The 18,051-nt window shown below is 36.7% G+C and overlaps 1 long non-coding RNA gene across 2 annotated transcripts in view; it reads left to right on the top strand.

Annotated features, from left to right (window-relative positions):
* Positions 1-18,051, top strand: part of LOC116440817 — a 63,053-nt gene that overhangs the window by 10,410 nt on the left and 34,592 nt on the right. Inside the window, exons 3-4 of one of the 2 annotated variants that reach the window (XR_004238773.1) lie at positions 6,868-7,035; positions 9,820-12,791. This is a non-coding gene — a long non-coding RNA (uncharacterized LOC116440817). Of the gene's footprint in view, positions 1-6,867; positions 7,036-9,819; positions 12,792-18,051 lie in introns of those variants that run through there. The other variant, XR_004238772.1, reaches the window with a different exon arrangement.

Genomic DNA, 18,051 nt, shown 5'->3' with positions numbered 1-18,051 from the left:
TTGCACTGCAGTTTAGGGATAGCACAAATTATAAAAGGCCTGGTTTATGGAAATCCTATTAACCACCTTACTATCATATATATTTTGGTAGCTGTGTTTGTTTTTCTTGTGATTCCTGAGGTGGACATTTGGCTGGAATCACTCCATCCATGTTCAGCATTACACAAAACCAAATTAAGGACCTACATACCCCCCGCTTTCTCCCTCTTTCACCTTCTTCAGGAGACAATGAAAAGACATGGCATTTCTAGACAGTAATTCAAGTCTACAGAGGTATTATTTTATTACCTAAAATTAGGCTGGGAAGGATCAGACCTTGTTGATTAAGTTGCAAGAGAGGTGGTCCTTTAAAAATAAGTTGCTGGTGAGTGACTAACTGCATGCTTATACATTATATAATAACAACTCTGTAATTAGACTGAAGTAGAAACATGATGCAGTTCAGCAAAACATTTTGGGTTGGCAAATAATAATATTTTGGCAAGAATCTGCTTAAAGTCAATGTAATTAAGTCCACTGTAATTATTGCAGTGGTGTTGCCCAAGTTCATGCCTAAGGACTTTTAAAGTAGTAGTATATGTTCAGTTATGGGGAAATTCATCTCACTGTTGGAAAATAAATACTCAAAGTTTAAGATATTCACCCTTCAGAGAAGTTCAGAGAGGACAAGGCGTATCACCATTCATATATATATTTGCATGGGACCAATTGCCCTTTGAAAAATTCAAGTTTCTCCCCAAGAAAGGCAAAAATTGCTAAAAAGATCCTCGGACAACTATCTTAGTTGCAGACTACCAACTTCAGATGCCTATAGAAAGTGAAATGAATTCAACAATAGCTGTTTGAACCCTAAGAGCTTATAACCTCAGGGGGAATTTAAAAGCATTTAGAAGTAAGATTTGGGCTCCTGATTCCCACAAGTTTATAGCTTCTATTCATCATTGTAGTTTGTGAATACATTCTAGTGGTCAAAAAATGAATCACATTGGTCATGTGCTGAATGATCTTTCCCAGATCCCGAATTTTTATTTTTAAGTATTATTAAAATTTCACCTTTTGCATTGGTGCAGTAAATCTCAGGAGTAATGATGTTTATCATTAAGTAGATTTTTTTTACTTAATTAAAATTTGATGCATTAATGTTGGTGGTCTTTTTTTTTTTAAGGAGACTAGGAAGACATAAAATTGTGGGATATAATTAATAATGTATTAATTACTTTATGAAGACCAGTGCTACACTCAAAATACAGGTCTTAGTCTGTTTAGATTTTTACCAGTGAGTTGCATAGGAAATGAAGACAATCAGAGAATCAGAGAATGGCTTGGTTTGGAGGGGATGTTAAAGATCATCTAGTTCCAAACCCCCTGACATGGGCAGGGACACTTTCCATTGAGGTTGCTCAAAATCCCACCCAACCTGGTCTTGAACAATTCTAGGGAAGGGGTATCCAGAACTTCTCTAGCAACCTGTTCCAGTGCCTTACTACCCTCACAGTAATCCAGTGAAACAATACCAGAAGGAATATTTTCAAATTATATTGTTCTTTTTATTTTAATTTGTTTTCCTCCCAGCCACCATGAAAAATTCAAAAGAATACATTAGGTTTATATTCCATGTTTCTGTACTTGCACTTCAAAGATATATTTTACAGAACAGATATTTAATTCATTTATTAAAACTAACTCTGCCACCTGCCCTTCACTATGAAGCAGATTGTAGTTAATTTATTGTTGAGGTGGATTTTGTTTGTATGTATTTTTAAGTGGCTGTCATATTTTTATATATCTAAATCATTCACAGTCCCTCCTAGTGAGAAGAGAGGAAGAAAAGTGTAGCCAGGTTCCCACTGCAAACTGCTGAGAAGGAGATGTATTGGATTTGGATGGCAGGGTTTTGTCAGTGAGGGACTACAGTAGTGGCTTCTGTGAGAAGTTTCCCCTGTGTCCAATGAAACCATTGACATCTGGCTTCAAGACAGAACTGCCACTGGCCAAGGATGAGTCCAGCAGTAATGGTTTTAAGAAGGGGAAAAAGCTGCTGCAGAACAGCAGAGAGGAGTGAGAATTTGTGAGAGGAAAAGACCTGCAGACACCAAGGTCAGTGAAGGAGGTGAAGGAGCTGGTCCAGGCACAGAACAGAGATTCCCCTGAAGCCTGTGGTGCAGACCATGGCTGTCTTCTTGCAGCTCGTGAAAGTCCATGGTGGATCAGATATCCACCTGCAGCCAGCGAGGGACCCTCCCATAGAGCAGGTACATGTCCAAAGGTGGCCATGAAAGGTTAGAAGTCTTTGCTGGAGCAGGCTCCTGGCAGGACACATGGCTTCATGGAGAGAGGAACCCACTGGAGCAGGTTTTCTGGCAGGACTTGTGACCCTGCAGAGGACGCACAATGGAGCTGTGTGTTCCTGAGGGACTGCATTCCCTGGAAGAGACCCACTCTGGGGAGGTTTATGAAGACCTGCAACCTGTGTGAAGGATTCATGTTGGAAATTCATGAAAGACTATCTCCTGTGGAAGGGACCTTACACTGGAACAGGGGAAGAATGTGAGGAGTCCTCCCATTGAGGAGGAAGAAGTGACAGATACAAGATGTGATGAACCGACCACAACACCCATTCTCCATCTCGCTGTGCCACTGGGGGGGATGAGGGAGAGAAAATCAGAAATAAAGGTAAGACTGGGAAGAAGGGAGGCACAAATGGAAGGTGTTTTAAGATTTGATTTTATTTCTCTTTATCCTACTCTGACTTGCTTGGTGAAAAATTAAACTAATTTCCCCAAGTCAAGTCTGTCTTGCCCACGATTGGTGAGCGATCTCTCCCTGTCCTTATCATGACCCACAAGCCTTTCATTACGTTTTCTCTTCTCTGACCAGCTGAGGAGGGGAGTGACAGAGTGGCTTTGGTGAGCACCTGGTGTCCAGCTGAGAGACCCTATTGCTGAAGAAGAGACTGCTGTTGGTTGAGATGAGGTTTGAGGGTCTGTATGATGGGAAGAGTCTGGAGGCCATGATAGGAAAGTCCTCTTTGTGATGAAAAAACCATCAAGACTGCCATTTACTTGGGGTTAAAATCACTCCTTGGGAATATCTGTTCCTGAGCAAGAAAGTCTTCTGGCTCAACTTGTGTTTTTTTGACTGCATTTGTTTATCAAAGGAATTTATTCAACAAGAGTCATTGTATCTTGTGACCTTTCAGACTGATGCTTAGTTTGTTTCCCATTTTGAACATAAAATACAACAGATGCATGCAATAATCTGCTTTATAGAAACAAAACTAACAAAAACTCTCCTGGATTTTCTGGTTCCAGACTAATCTGGGGATTTGGAAACAAATAATAAAAAAAAAAAATTGGGTTTTTCCAGCAAAATGAATACCCATAAAAGATAGGAAAAAAAATCAAACCACTCCTAAACAACAGAATGTTGACCACGTATCAGAAGCTCCACTGAGAGCTGAAAATGAAGTGGCTTGTCAATAAATATTAGCAATATACTGATGGGAGTGATAATGAATTAATGTAGTAATTAATATGGAATTTGATTTACCAGATAGAGGCACATACAAATGAATGCGCAAGATAAGTAAAATGATAAATTGATTTTAATCAATATTCAGGAGTTTCATAAAGATTCAGGAAGCTGCTAGAGTTTTTGGCTGTCTGCTGGGTTCTGGCATGTTAATAAACAAACATAGGATCTTTCTGTTTCAAATATGAAGAGAAGAAATTCACATGAATATGGGCATTGAATCCCACTGATTCTTTTGACACTACAGCATTTAGAGTTAAGCCAACCTCCCTGCTGCTTTGCAATGCAAACTGAATGGGAAAATTAAGGGTAAATTACCACCAGCATGCATGATATTGTAGACAGTCTCAAAATCTGCTCCTGGATGCAAGATCAAAGCATTTTACTTTCAGCAGATGTAACAGGAGGCCATTATAAGCACTTGCCTAATGAACCGTGTCCAGCTCCATGAACCATATCCAATTGTGTGAGTTTTGAAAATACTGTGCAGAACACTCTACCACAAAGATATGCTGAAGATGGGATTTTTCTCCCAGTAATATTACTTTTTATCTCTGGAATCCTCACCAAAACTTGAATTACTCCAACAAACTGTGTAAAGAGTACCAGATCTGAGTGCGGGGATGCACTGTGACACATCCACTGCTACACTTGTGGAGGTCGCTCTCTGAAACGCTGCTTTCTGGTTTCCTACTCCTCCCCAGAGAATGGCACCTTCAGTTTATCAAAATCACAGTGAGGATGTGGGAGCCACTGTCTCATCCCTAACTCGCTTTTTGCTGAAGATTTTTCTAGTAATGATATGGAATGGCCTCTGTTTCTACAGTAGGCAGCTGTTAGAACTTCCCTTCTCTACACAGCTGATAAAGTAGTTTCGAAACATGAAGCTGTGCTTTCACGAGAAGCCTTTACACAGGAAACATGTGCAAGAATATGGCATGGACTGTGCCGCTCTCTGAGTCTGTTTTAGACATTTTTGGGTTTTTACCTCAGTGTGGGGGGGGAGCTCTTAATCAGTTTTCCTTCCCTAAGAAATATGATCAAAGTTCAGAGTTAATTTCTCCAAGCAGTTGAATGGGCAAGACCAGTCGTTCTGAAAGGGGCCCACATTTGCTCTCCTTGTACCAGTTTCAGGTCACTGCACAGTGACAGGCTCACATCTGCATGAGAATGCGGCCTTGGCGGCTTGCCCTAGCCCATCAGGGCTACCTTGCCCTGGCATCCTCTCAGCTTTGCAACCAAGACATTCTTCTGGACTGGAAAATCTCTCCCTCCTGCTGAGTAGAAGCTACACAACAGCCCATGAATATCATTTTACCAGTCAAGATCCCCCTGCAGATGTCATCCTGTACTACTGTGCTCTCCAAAGGTTTGCAATCCCTGAGAAGTGCATCTGTCTGCCTGTAGCAACTGCTTGAGAATTGCCAGTTTGGATAGAAGTCAACCTGCAAATGGGTCTCTGTTATAACACTTCACATTTAGCCACTTCTGTGCCATAGACAAGAGAAGGTGCTCAGAAGATGCTGACTGTTGAACGCTGCTGTGCAATCCGTCATCTGCTCCTCTTTGATGGTAAAACTTTGGATTTAGTCAAGTAATTGTTCATTTCTGCAATGAGGTTGGAGGCCCTACAAGTGCAGCCTCTTGAATTCTTGGCATACTTGAGCATAAAGAATCAGACAATTTCACCACAGTTTGATTTCAAGATAATGCTGCCATTGTTTAGAGATTTGTCATGTCATGGGTTTCATTTGAATAAAATTGAGCATTATTTCTCTATTTAATTGCAGTTTGATGTTAGTTTCACACTAAGCCTCTGATTTCTAGTTCAGACATACACCATTGTTTCGTCCTGGAAAAGGAAAGCAGAAAAACATGAAGCCTATGAATCCTACAGGACTGCGGAAGAAAAACCTTTATGAATTTTAAAGACAGATAAATGTTTCTGGTGGGGTGGGGTTTTTTGTCTGTTTGCCTCCTTAAAACAATTACCAAAATTTTGAGAAATCGAAGTAAATTATACAGAATAAGCATATTTTAAAAATATTTGGGTGGGGTGTGAAGGATTAGAAAGATAATAAGGAGAGGAGATGGAAAAACTGATGAAGCTGTTTAAAGTCTTGGGTTCTTTGAGAATTGCTCTTTTATGTCACACAAATCTGTAATGCTAGATTATATATATATATGTACACATGTATTTGTGCATGACTATGTGTATATCTCGATGATCCTTCTGGGTCCCTTCCAGCTCAAGATATTCTGTGATTCTGTGGTATGTATAGATATGTAGATCTGTGTCAGTGTAGAATATTTAGTATGCTTTGTTTTCTTTTATCATCAAATATGGATGCTTAACATGAATGTATAATGCATTGTTATGATCCATGTTCATATGCATATAATGCATAATTCTTTCCTTGACAGTTTTCCTGATGAATTAAACTGGTTTTTTCCTTAAAAAAAAAAAAACAAAACCAAAACCAGAAATGAACAAACAACTGGAAGGAGGCATTTGATTTTATTTTAAATCTTATTTAATTCAGTTTTAAAAGAATGACAAATGCTCAGATATCAAATGACCTCAAATAAAACTATATGGGAAATTTATTATTGATCAAGAATCACTTGCAGAAATAATAGGCTTTCATTTTGTAAAGTAATAAAATTCATCCCTCTTGCAAGACGAAGATTGAGCAGAACATAAAGGGTGAAATTGACATGAAAATTCTTTTGTCCAGTCTGACCTTTCTGTAGAAAAAAATTTTATGATCCCTTTGTAGTAAGTGCTTTCTTTTCCATATTTGCATTCAGAATTGGGAACATAGAATTGACTTTTTGCTAATTCTCAGGACACAATTTTTAAAAATGAAATGCTTAATTATTTGCATGGGAAAGATGGTTTTAGAGAATGTACAAAGTGATGAATATTTAGCAAATCATAGCTTTATAATGTCTTGGGTGCCATCCAGATATTTTTTAATGTTAACATCTTAAATTAAACAGTGCTCTATTAAATTTAAGTTAAGTCTGTGCCAGAACTTTTGACTTGAATGTCCTTCACATTTGGAGCTTCAGGAGGCTGAATTTAATTTTCGTACTCAAATGTGATATGACACAGTGAATCTGTCTGTGCAGAACTCTTTATTTCTGTTTGATACTGTAGATGCTCCATGAGTCTCTATGTTAAGACTGTAAAATGTATTTTGTATCTGGGACGTGTCTCTCTCTGTCGTCTTTTTACCTCCTTTTTTTGGAATGTTTTCCATGCTGCAGTTTCAAAGGAGGGTGATCCAAGGTGACACCATGGGTTGTTAAATATGATGATCCTCTTTTCAGGTGGAAGCCCCTTTGGACAAAATGTTGACTTCTGTTCAGCGCAAAGCAGTTTGTCAAGTCACAGCTCCAGGGAGTTGGTAACTAAGCAACAGATCAACTGTTGGAAAACTTTGATCTCCTAATGATGCTCATTTGGGAACCTTCTGACAGGGAATTCTCTAAGGGCTGGTGAGTTATAAGGAAGAATCTAGCATCAGAAATCTCAAAATAAAATCTGGCAGGAGAGACAAGGGGAAGGGAGGCTTTCTGAGGGTGTTTGGGATTGGTTTTTTATTTTGTCCTTTTGGTTATATGTGTTTTTGTTTGTTTGATTGATGTTTTTATTTGATTGGTTTTGGGTTTATTTTATATTAAAGGTAACCTTTTCAGTTGTAAGACCAGATAATGAAGAAACAAACTAGTTGGACACATTGTAGATAGACTCCATTTTTCAAAAGAAATCCATGTGTAGGATCATGAATCCCTTGGGAAACCTGACCTATGCCCTATTATTATAATTCTTGAAGACTTGATATGGAATTATATAGTAAATATATATACATATATTCTATAGTTTGAGAGATGAAGATAAATCCTTGTATTTTTTTATTTGTATCCTTGTATTTGTTTTACCATCATGAATGTCCAAACTAAAATTTTATTATCTATTTCATTTATTATATATTTTGTAGACATTATTAGATTTTTTTTTCTTAAATATAACTCACGCTGTTCATTGCTTGACAGCAAGCAGTGAACAAAGCCGTTGCGTAAGACTTAAAATTATCTCAGACTTTTATAGAATTTTTTCCTAGGGATGACACATACTTAAAAAAAGAATGAGAAATAAAACCAAAAAACCCACAAAACCACAAAACACAAAAAACTTGAAAGAGGAAAATATAGTAGATGGGAATGGATTGACCTAGTAAAAAAAATATATTTTCAAGACACAGCTTTAAAAGAATCTGAAGTATTTCAAGTTTCCATATAGAACAGAGAGATGAAAACTCTGAGTGTTGAAAATTCCAAGCGATAATATTTGTCCTCAATTTTTTTTTGTTGTTATTCTTTGGAAATGTTAGAGACCTAATGGACATATTGACTCTGGAAGAATTCCTTCTTACCTGTATCCTTGGACTTCCACAGCTGTACTATATTAATCATGTAAATTGAAGATATGTGGATCATTTCAATATGTTATGAAGAATATGAAAGCTAGAGAGAGAAATTTTGGAAATACAGGACTAAAGGACACTTTATGGCTGCAACACTACTTCCTTTATATTACCTAAATAGTCTTGAATCAGGAGAGTTCCTAGTCAGGTTCACTGAAGACTTTAGAAAACATGTTTAAAAATACATGGAAGGGATACATATTGTGGAAAATTAGAGATATGCGTCTATGTAAGGTAATTCAAATAGCCAATCTTTAAAACAGTAAGTTATATAGCATGACCTCTAGCTTACACAGGAAGGATTGTGTTACCACATATGAAATAGCTTATGAGACTGCTAGTACATTTCTAAATACAGACTAATCTTACTAAATTTGTCAATGAATAATTTGCTACAGGGATCTCATTAGAAGCCAATGTTTATAGATATAAAAGCCTGAAAAGTCCATTAAAGAAATGGATCTCATTTTTAGTACAATATGAGGTGGAGAACTTTACTGAATAAATTTTTGATTTGAGAATGGAATATTTTTATCAAGTTGTGCAGTCGATTTAAAATGATAGAGACTTCGTCACAACTTTTGATAGGTTATACTGGGATTTAATTATCTTCTAGGTGGAAAAATACAATTCTTTCCACTCAGTCTGATTTTGTGCAGTATGAAAATCTGATCTTATTGTGCCCTTTTATTTCACATGTGAACTCACCTTAGTGACTCTTTCGAAGTAAATCTTTTCAGAGAGGGCAAATAGAATAGAGCGATTTTAAAAAATTTTATGCTTTAAGTCACATTTTGAGTTCTATATTTTTGTCAAGTTTTGTTGGCTTTTATGTCATATTTACTCTGAATTTATTCATAGTTTCTGCTTTTTGTTCTAGTTTCTCTCTTCTGAAATGAATTTTCAAGCCCACAGCAGCCAATTGAATGTTTCTAGTAATAGTCTCACTAATTTCATTTACGGAAGTAAATGAAAGAATTTCACTATCTAACTATGGAAGGTTGCATTTGCTTTGTTGCAAAACCTTTGGTTTGAAAGTATCTTGTCTATAGGCAATGAATATCCTTTAAAGTAGGATTTCCTTTTCTGCTTCAGATATATACCCATGGCTGCAAAAGAGTCTATTGTTCACAAAGCCTAAGGAATTCAGTTTGACCTATCAAAATGATCCAAATTCATCATTACTTATCACTCTTTTCTCCTGTCATATATGTTGAGTAACAATACAGCCTATTATTCATCACTAGAGAGTAATGTGCAATTTGACAAGAGAAGGATAGCTGAAAAGTCACTTTCAGGAAGTGGTATTTCCAAAACCTTTGCACTGATCTCTTGGAATTAAATATCTTTGCTGGATGATCAGATGAGCAGGTAATCAGAAAGGGTAGATTAAATAGAGAAAGATGGATTGTATTTCTTCTTAAATGTGTACAATGCAAGAAGGTCATATGGGATTGTTCTCTTTGCTCCTGAAGGAACAGAGGAATCATGTAGGAAGCAAAGAACACAGTGAGCCTAGGCTCTCTTGCATTATGTATTAATAAATGTCTCTGGGAAAAACAGAATAATCGTCAGTGAACAAAGGCTGCTCATCTCTGTATGACTGAGTTCCTTTAGGAAATGTTTCTGTGTCTCAGCTCAGCCTCAGATAGCTCTAGCTGGTGCAGTGTAACCTTGTTAATTTATTAGGTTTTCTGTTCAGAATTGGCTAAACTGTAAAATACGGTAGAACATTGTAATCTCAGCTGTGGCATTCTGCTCTTATCTTGATGAAACAATGTGTGTTGAAAAATAGGAGAGGATCCTATTCCAAAAAATATAAGGGAGCAAGAAAGAAGGAGATGAGAAGTATCCAAGATGTGTTATTTTACAATCTCAAGACCTCAGCCTGAAAATCCTTCCTCAATCTGTTTTGACTCTTAAATTCTACAAACCATATGTGAAAGAAGAGTGTTCATGGAAAAAAAGGGCCAAAACCGTGGTCTTCCACAAGGAAAATAGTTGTAAAAGATTCCTTTCTCTGTGGCTTTTAAAGATGGAATCTCTTTGTTCATATAAATTCCAAACAGATATGTTAGTTCTTGTTGATGTTACTGCTGTGAGATGCTTACCTCTGAAATGCCCCCACTAACCAGGGGAGGTCACCAGCAGGAGACAGATTTAGGTGACTGAATAGTAATAAAGCCACATCTGAACCCCAACTTGCTGCAGAGGGTTTCAGCTTCATGTCTCTGATGTATAAATACCATCAGTGTTGGCTCAATGGCTCATTCAACACCAGGCCACTAGTGGGATCAGAAGAGGCAGAGGACACAGGACAAAAAGTAGTCCTGCAAAGACACATTAATCCTCTCAGCAAGGCAGCCCAATGCATCCATGGCTTTCCAGCTGTGACACAAGAGGACTGTCCAAGTGTCTGTTGTACAGCTGTTTCACTCTTTCATTGTGAGTAACATAACTAAAATTTATATGGATGTCTAGCAAAATGCCCTGTGGGATTTTTAATGGTTTGTTTCCCAATAGTTCTCCAGCTGTGACAGTGACTAACAGAATCTTGCAGGGGTCCAGAATATGCTTGAAATACCTTTTACTTTTGCCTTAGAAAAGACACTACATTTCTTTATGAATTCAGAGTTCACAACTGAACCATATTCTCAGCTAAATTTTGGTTACAGAAAATGCCTTTGCTTTCATGTTGAATTTGGACTAGATACTGCTTACATCCTCAGTGGCACCCTGCTTTTTCATTGTTTTCTTTGTTTATTTTACTCTTACATTTGCTTGTTTTGCTGAAGAACTGCTCTGAATTTCTGTTTTATACCATAATTCTTCCTTATTTTATTGCTAACCCCAGCACTACACGTACAGGAATACTGCATGATGAATAATGACAAATTTAGCCACTTCAGAAAGATTTCTGTTAATGCCTTTGTTTCATAGAAGTATTTTTGGAATGTGGCTGAATTTTGCTCTGTATTAATCATGCACCTATGTGACAATTTACTATTTGTAATCAGGACGTGGGTTGCTTGTGAGAGCCTGGCTTAGTTATGTGTTATTGCTTCTATCCTGCATTTGGCTGTACACACAAAACCTGGTGTACAACTGCTTGTATGTACGTGTATAGAGCCAAATTTCTGTACTGGCAAAATTCCATGGTTGCACCACCAGAGAATTAGGCCTTTTACATTAAATTTCTGCGACTCTTTGAAAAGACTTTAACATTTACTCTCCAGTAATATTTATGCCAGATCAGCAGGAGTGGAAAGAGATACAAGCAGAGCCAAAAACATTTGTCTAAAAATTTGGTTAAGTAGTCATGGACAATTGCTTGAAATAATAACCCTGAGTACTATTTGTCATCATTGATCATTAGTAGTTTTATTATTAGATTTGTTACTGTTTCGTGTGTCCAGGATTTATTATGTAGTGAAGCCTCTTAACTTTTATTGAAACACTAATGTGTAAAATGGTGTTTAAACCTGTACTTTTCACTTTTTCTGGCATTCTCTTAGAGATAATGACTGGCTGTGGATATGTACTTGAGTTCAACAATAACTACTAAAGCTTTCAGCTGTAATGATTTTCTTTTAATAATAACACATACCATTTTACTTTTTCTTTTTTTCATATTCAGCAGTCCTTTTAAATACTAATTACTGCATAAAAAAACAATCTTACCAGATGGATCAATCATTGTCCCCACCTTTCAGGCAAGAATAGATAGGAATCTTCAGCCTAAGCTTTTAATTTTGGCTGCCTCATATTGAGGATTGTTTCATAAAACCTGGGTGACATTATGGGGTGCAAACCATTTGTTTATCCCCTAATGGAATCCCTGCATACATACAATGTCCTCTGTGTTCTGTGACTCTGAAGTGATGAATGCGAGTCAGTTCAAAAAGATTATTTGAGACACTTTCCCTAAGGATCAGAGAAAGACAACAAAACTTAGATATTTATAATTCTCACTTCTGGGCTGAGTTTTTGGCTTTAATATACCTGCCCCATAATGCTGTCTATTTTATGTAATGATTATTCTGTTGAGTATACAAAAAATTATATAATGCATGTACATATCAAAGGAATTTCAAGCATTGTATTGCATGGCATTTCCAAATTACACATGACATGGCAGGAGGTTATTCTGTTTGTCCATTACATTGCTCTGCTTAAAGCACACATCTTCTTATAAATTAAGTGACTATTTATACTCAACTATTTTGACAATGGCGAATGACATAGGTGATAATATGTACGGAAAAGAATAAAAAATTGGCTAAGATTTAAGAAGAGACTAGGGGTTTCAGACATGTAGTTAGAGGAGCTTGGTTCTCACTGTATGAAAGCCTAGCATTTCCTAAAAATCTCCAGAAGTTTCTTTAACAGAATGCCCAGAATAAAACCAGTTCTCTTAAACACAACTGCTAGTAATTTTAGAAGTATATGGCATTGAGCTACACTATTTATTTACTTTACCTACCTGCCTGACTGGGATATACAGATACCATCCCATCCACTATAGTTTGTCTAGCTACTCTGACACAGCCACAGTAAGGACCTGTCAATATGAAGGACTGGAAAATACATATTTAATATGCTGTAACTGTGCAAGACTTTATATTATTTTAATTGCTTGATATGGAATGCTGTTCTTAAGGCAAGCTACTCACATTTTCTGAGGTCTCCTCTCATTTCTGTAGAAAATAAGTCCACCCTGGTGATGCCATGAAGATTTTTTGCTTTTTCTTTTATACCCCTGTTATATCTTTTTACAACTTCTGTATTCTTAGTGCTTTTTGCCTACATTCTTGGACTTGTTTGTTCAGCTAAGAGACCAAGCATTTTAGAAGCTTTGTAGGTAGGGATCATTGTGTCCCAGACCCCAAGGTCCTCTCCAGAACACATTCTGTAAACTAAGATAGAACCATCCAGGGGAGGGCTCCTTGGGGAGGGGGAGGCTCACTCGAGCCTCTCATAGGGGAATCTTTGATAGATATGCTAACTAGTAAGACCTATAATGTTATGCTCAATCTATTGTGTGTGTGCATTGCAGTGTGCATTTCGGTGCGTTCCACCTGGACGTGTGCACCTAAGGATCTTTAAAATAAATACCAGGTAAAATCCCTTTTCCCATTCTAACTGTGTTTGACTCTTGGTTTTAAGACCAGGAAAAGGCATCACTGGAACTCAGGGTACGGAATGAAGGGTCTGGCGCTAGTTGGGTATCTCTGAGGTAACCTGAGCAGCTGGAAGCACTGACTTGCATTCATGCAAGCAGGAGTCCCAGCTGCAGTACTTTTAGGCCAGGTATTAGAATGATTTATGTTAATATTCTTGGTAAAAATGTGCAGATGATTTGGTAAATTCTGATATAAGAAATGAGTGCCTATTGCAAATGTAGAGTATCTATATTTTTTTCATATAAAATTTGGGGTTTTCAGTTTTCATTAACCAAATTGTAAGTTTCAACAGCATTCTTTGTTTATTGCTTAATAGAATTAATTTTTATTATTGAACATTTATTAGCATAAATAATAGTTATTAATAATATCAATTATTTTTTCACTGTGGTAGCAATAATCTCATAATCGGTATTCACCCCAGGGACTGTAACTGCATATAGAGTTGTATTATGGCAGAAATGCAAGAATAGGGAAATTGGCTAACATCATACATGTTTATCTCAAGAGAAGTGCACGGACAGCTGATCTTCACCAACACTAGACCTGGAAGCAGCAGGAGCAAGTTAATGTGGTCATATGTGCACTCATTAGACTCATGTGCCAAAAAGTCAGGTCTATCTTGCCTTGTGGACTAAGTATCCTGTCATGGCTGTCCCATGCCATGTGCACTCTTCCTGATTCTGCCCTGAATCTGTGGAAGGGAACAGTGCAACTCTGCTCTTGCAGTACAACTTCAGGACAATGGTCCATTTCACGGCACTGACATACCCCCAAAAAATTATGTCTCCATGAAGTTATGGTTGTAACCTTTCCTTGCTTCCTATTACAAGCTTCTGGAGGAATTTTGTCTGAAGTTCTCTCGGTAAAATGATGATCAGAACAATTATCACTAAGGCAGCCAACAAACAAGCACAAAATATGAAGACTACAGGAAAACTATCCTCATAAGCACTGAAAGGGAAGGTGGATGACTGGAATCAGCTGTCTTGGAATGTCAGATAAATAGGGGTTACCACACCTTTTGAACTGTCAGAGTGCTTGCTTCTTTGATGACTTTGAATTGAGAAATCAGCAGAAAAATCCTGACCGTGACTCTGCTGATACAAGTGTATCAATATTTTATACCTAACTGTCCTCTATTTTCTCTGTTCTAAAATCTAACATATCCTCCTAATGCTTAAATGGGAATTGAACCATGCTCAAAGATGTGCAACAGAGAAAAGCTGTATTTTCAGCAATAACTACTTATTTACGTGTGAAGCCTCTCCATTTTTTGCTAACACTCGCAAATAACCCAGTTACCTACACAACTCGTAGGTATGCTCAAAACCTAGCAGGTCTTTCTGCCTTTAAAACATTCCATCCCCCCTGCATTCCTCAGCACACAGTAGCAATTTTTGGTGTCATTTACGTTATATTATGGGAAAACTTGCAGTATAAATAAAAAATATTCCCCCAAACTGAATACAGTCTTACACATAAAGTTTTTGTTGATTGGTTAGATAGTTGGTGGTTTGTTTGTTAGGTTTCTTTTGTAGTTAAGGTAAAAACTATTCATGTCTCTAGCTCAGAATGCTATTTGGTAACATCATTACATATTTATGCTAAGAGAAGTCTTGTCCTTTTGGTCAGCCTTTTCCCTCAAACTCAGAGTTCAGTATTGGTAGCAAAAATACTCGCCAGTTCCTATAAGTGTTGTCTTTGAAGTGGCTAGTTACTTGTTTTGAGATATTTTATATGTTCGGAGACAAGATATCATTTGTTGTCTCACAGCCAATATGCTCTTTTAGTGGGACAGCAATAGATAGAACAAAAATTTGACCCAGATTGTCCTCAAGGCACTCACTAATCTTGCATGAACAGATAAATCATGACCACTATAACAATAAATACTGTGGTTGCATCCTGCTGTATCTGAGGTGCAATCCCTATCTGAAGCTTCCAAGCAGTTGGGATTTCCACTGCTTCTCTTTCCATCATGGAGTATGAGAGCCTGTCCTTTCCCCTCTCTACTGCTACATTAATCAAGTCTTTATCTTCCTTGGCAGCCTAAGAACAGAATAACTTTGAGAACCCTACATGGCTGGTTAGATTTTTTTTCTCCTGAGTAAGATACTTGGGGACACTCACATGCACAAACCCATGTATATTACGTGGGTATAATCCTCATATCCTTAGGATATCAAGTTAGAAAGCACCTGTCCATGGGAATTTAACACAGGCAAAGTTTTCATTAGCTTGGACAATTAAGGACATTAAGAAGCTCTCTACTGAAATTAAAGTCTTCAAAACATAATCATAAAAGAAAATCATCAGTGTCTTTTCATACACCACACAGAAAGTTAACATTGTTTATGAGGATTTTAATCTGAACTCACATGAACTACGGAAAATTTGTATATAGTTTCCTGTTTTATATATATATATTCCTTCTCTTCTGTTGGAAGAAGACACAGATACTAAGTCAAGTAATACCAGTAATCACAGTAATTGAACAGTTCAGTGGTCTGATAGACCAGTCTGCAGGTGGCTTGAGAGGCTGCTAAGGTTTTAAAGCATGTGACTAGTTTCATGAAATTGTTTAAACACTACAGATTTGTGCTTTTGCAGATAAATATCAATTTATTATGGAGGATGATGCTGACAAGAATTAGAAGTTCCATAGAAGTGACAAAAAGCACAGAACATTTTCTTCTCTGACTCCTGATCTGTATGTTTTAAAGGTCCAAGTAGTTGGGAGTAGATATTCAGTTGTTGAATTAAAATTATGTATTTACTGGTATAAAACATTGAAATTGTTAATTGGACTAATTTAAAGACACATTAACAAATGCCTGAGTCTTCTTACCAAAGAGGTCCTATTATTTATAGGAATGTGCTATGCTGCATACATTATTAAAACTCAGCTCTGGAACTTCAGAAAAGGTAATTGCAGATTGGCACTGGTTTGGTTTCCTAATTAGCAGAATAAGGTCAGGAACATGTCTTTTTGAGACTGTAACTGGATGCAATATTTAGTTATTACTTTCGGTTCTTCACAGTCACAAAAAATGTTCTTCCTGCAAATTAACATTCATTTTCAGTTTTAGGGTTGCTATGCTGGAATTGGTCTGTGCATTCTGTGCTACTTATTCAAATATGAAATTATAGATGCCGCTTAATTTAAAATATCCCATGGTGACTTGTAAAAAAAAATCAACATTCTTTTTTAAACAATAAGTTAGGAGAAAATTATAGGAATTTTGCCCAGTGAATAAGGTGTATGGGTAGTCAAAAAAGTGATCAGATTCTCATTTTTCATTTTTGCTTCCTACACAGCAGTATAATGCCAATTTGAAGCTAATAATTTCAAGGTCTTTTTGGAGTTGGATCATAGAAATATTACACCTCTGAGGACTTGTACACTGGTAGTCAAAGCATGTTGAAAAGCTTCAGACTTCAGGAATGTTGCCAAGGATTTTTCATATCAAATGTCGTGCAAGCTGCAACACTGCAAGACACTGCAAGGAAGATTCTCAATAGTTTATAAATAAAGGTATTGATTTATTTATTTTAATTGCTTTTTTTGACTGGTTACTAGCCTGCTGCAAATCCATATATAGGATGCATATGACAGAGCACGGCACCTTTTATTTTCTCTTTTTTTGGAATGCTCTTCTGACTGACATTCATGCACTCTATGACTTCCCAAAAATGGGAGGAGAGAATTGAGTATTTTCTTCATCCTGCATGTCTGCTTATTATTTTTACCGCATGTAAGAAGGGGCAGAAATACACCGCAGCCTACTTTCCCCCCTCATCTGAAATTCCTTGGTTTCTATGGAAACAATGAGTTCTATTGTTGTAGTTGCAACTTGGGGGATGGTAGTGCTCCAGCATTTCACTAAAAGCAGTAGCACAAGTTTTCTGTGACAAGTTAGAAAAGTTGGTTTGATCCATTATGCTTCTATATGGAAATGTATTCTGTACCAAAATCAGAAGTCATCTACTGACTTGATATTTAACACCAAGATACACATTTTCTTAAAATGTTTTTTTTTCCTCTACTCAGGATTACCTAACACATGAAATCTTCAAATATGTATTTGCACTATATACGCAGTACATACAGCATGTGTTTGCTGTATACGCCAGCATTTAATAACCCAAAAATTCATGTCCATGATTCATCAAATCCACAGATCTGTATTTGTCTGTTGCATTATTCCTCCAGTATATAGTTGATTTGCAGGAGTGTAATTACCATTTCTCAAGGCTTTTTTGATTTTTGGCCTGGACTTTCAGATATCCTCAAAGCTGGAGGCTAATATTAAAAGTAGTATGGTTATAAATCAGCACTAAATTGATAGCTCTGACTGAATGCATGCAGAATAACATATCAGTTTATTCATTATGCTGTAAGTTAGGATTATTTAAATTTCTTAATGATTTCTCTATATTATTTCTCTCTGAAAAAAAAAAACCAGAAAGAGAGATAGATCTAATGAGAAATATCTCTCTTTTCCAATTGTCAAAGGTTTTATTCAGAATTTCTGGAAATAATTTCTGAACTATTTTTTAAAATCTCTTTTAGAAATCTTAAAAAGGAAAAAAAATCAAGAATTCATAGGACATTAAACTTCGGATCATGTATTATTTCCATTTTTGCAACAACCTTACCTTCTTCATTTAAAAGATGGAAATACAAAATTCATTTCTATTTCCTGGACAAATAATGCAAAGATGCCATCATTGTCCAACCGACAGTTAGATTGGCTACCACATTACTATAAGGAGTTTGGTGTAAAAATCATAAGACACTTTGAGAAGCTAGCACATTCCAGTGTCTTTCTAGATAAAAT

The sequence above is a fragment of the Corvus moneduloides genome, chromosome 3, assembly GCF_009650955.1.
Source record: "Corvus moneduloides isolate bCorMon1 chromosome 3, bCorMon1.pri, whole genome shotgun sequence".
Classification (NCBI taxonomy): Eukaryota; Metazoa; Chordata; class Aves; order Passeriformes; family Corvidae; genus Corvus; species Corvus moneduloides.
Note: the sequence above shows the minus strand (reverse complement) of the source record. Positions and strands in the feature narration are given on the sequence as shown.